At 47.1% G+C, this 2,222-nt stretch overlaps 1 pseudogene; it reads right to left on the bottom strand.

Moving 5' to 3' along the window:
• Positions 1–5: 5 nt before the first annotated feature.
• On the bottom strand, positions 6–1,584 carry LOC103372990 (tripartite motif-containing protein 16-like; annotated as a pseudogene).
• Positions 1,585–2,222: the final 638 nt, after the last annotated feature.

The following is a 2,222-nucleotide window of genomic DNA, read 5'->3' as shown; positions in this document are numbered from 1 at the left end:
TCAGAGATGCTGTAGAAGGACAGAATACCTGCACTGTGATCCAGGTACACTCCAACTCTGGAGGACTCAGGACCTGAGATGGGAGTTCTTCTTCTGTTGTACAAAAATGAATAACAACATAGTACCCAGGATTTATCATTACATCCAAATCCACATTTAGCCCCGCTCCCTGCTCTCCTGATACTCTTCTATGCGACTGCTACAGAAACTCCTCCACTTCCTCTCCTCTCCACCTCCCAGTAACAATGTCCAGTCAGACTCTCTCTACTCAGGACCTGATAACATCCAGTGAATCTGTCTGGATGATCAGGATATGACTGTATCTCTCCCCTGTTTACTGTTGCTCTCCTGTTCCCCTCAGACAACAACAACCAGCTGTGTGCTGTGTTTGGATCCAGTGTGAATATTTCAAGAAGTCAGCTCTGGTCTTTGGCTCTGCTTGTGAATCTGACAGTGAAACATCCAGTTGAGTTCCTGTCAGTGAGATGTTTGTCCACGTGTCCTTCAGAATGTCCTGTAGTTCATCTCTGAGCTCTGACACTGCTGCTGTCACCTCCCCAAAGTGTCTCAGAGGACGGATGTTGATGTGTGTGGGCTCACTGAGTGCTGACACTGAGGGGTAGTTGTGGAGAAACTGGTTGTGATCTTCTGCTTCAGCTCAGCGTCTTTCCTCTTCAGATCACTGATCTCCTGCTTCAGCTTCTCCTGAAGCTCTTTGACTCCACTCGCTTCAGTCTCCTGTTGGGATCTGATCTGCTGCTTCACATCAGAGCTTCTTTTCTGGATGAGACGGATCATGTGGTTGAACATCTTCTCACTGTCCTCCACTGCTTTATCAGCAGGGCCATTGATGGCTTCCAGCTGCTGTTGGAGCAGCTGCACATGCTTCTCTCTGTCCTGGATTCTCTGCTGGATGTTTAGTCGACTCACCTCCAGCTCTCGCCGCCCCTCGGTCCTTTCGGCTGTGGCATAGACTGCGTCGTGGCCTTTATGTCTATCCACAGAGCAGAGATAACAGATGGACTGCTGATCAGTGCGGCAGAACATCTTCATCACCTCATTGTGACGAGAGCAGATGTTCTCCTGGAGGTTCTTGGAGGGCTCCACCAGCTGGTGTTTCTGTAATGGAGGTGAATCATAGTGAAGCTGAAGGTGTTTCTCACAGAACGAGGCCAGACAGACTAAACAGGACTTGAAGGCTTTCAGTTTCCTCCCAGTGCAGACATCACAGGCCACATCTTCAGCTCCAGCATAGCAGTGATCAGCAGTCCGGTCTTCTTCAGCTCCTCCACTAAAACTGCTAACACGGAGCTTTTCACCAGGACAGGCCTCGGTTTGAAGGTCTGCCTACACTGAGGGCAGCTGTAGATTCTCTTGTCATCCTCTCTATCCCAGTGGGTTTTAATACACCTCATGCAGTAGCTGTGTCCACAGGGAATAGTCACCGGATCCTTCAGTAGATCCTGGCAAATGGAACAGCAGATTGTTTCTCGGTCCAGCTGGACTTCTTTCTGAGCCGTTTCTCCTCTCAGTAACAGCAACTGTGTGAGTTTGGCTCCCTCGTTCCTGAAACTAGTTTGAGCTCTGATTTACAAATCACGTGTTCCTGTCAGATCACGTGTTCCGGTCAAATCACGTGTTCCTGTCAGCTGGTCAACGTTACCACATGTTGGTTCCGTCCATCTTCAGAATGCAGATCTGGAAAGGTGAGGACAGAGAGGAGCTGCTGTGTTTGAGAGCAGGAAGAAGAAGAAGAAGAAGCTTTCAGGCTGGTTCATTCCAGTAAGAGGAGAGAGACGCTGAGTGTTTAACATTTTTACAGCAGAGCTCGTTTCTCATTTAACCCTCAGACGACAGTTTAGAAAAGTTACATCGATTTCCTAAATGATAAAAATATGGTGATCAAAAAAACTGCAATGAAAATATTATTTCGTCACATTATTTTTACTTTGACTGAGTTATTTTTAATCAACATTGGTTCTGACCAAAACTGAAATTTAACCCTTTAAATGCCAGTTTCTTTCCATAATGTCACTGTAATTGTTTTCCATGACTTTGAATGTGTGAGTGGATGCCGGCTAAACTGCTCGTGGCATTTCTTCACTTACTGCTCTGCTGATGGTAGAAAAAGTTTCGCTGCACACTGGGACCTGTTGACGCCAGACTTGGAAAATCTCTGCGTGTCCGTGGATGAGCAATGCCAGCTGTGGAACTACAACTAA

Source organism: Stegastes partitus, unplaced genomic scaffold (genome assembly GCF_000690725.1).
Source record: "Stegastes partitus isolate 25-593 unplaced genomic scaffold, Stegastes_partitus-1.0.2 Scaffold1878, whole genome shotgun sequence".
NCBI classification, from domain to species: Eukaryota; Metazoa; Chordata; class Actinopteri; family Pomacentridae; genus Stegastes; species Stegastes partitus.
Note: the sequence above shows the minus strand (reverse complement) of the source record. Positions and strands in the feature narration are given on the sequence as shown.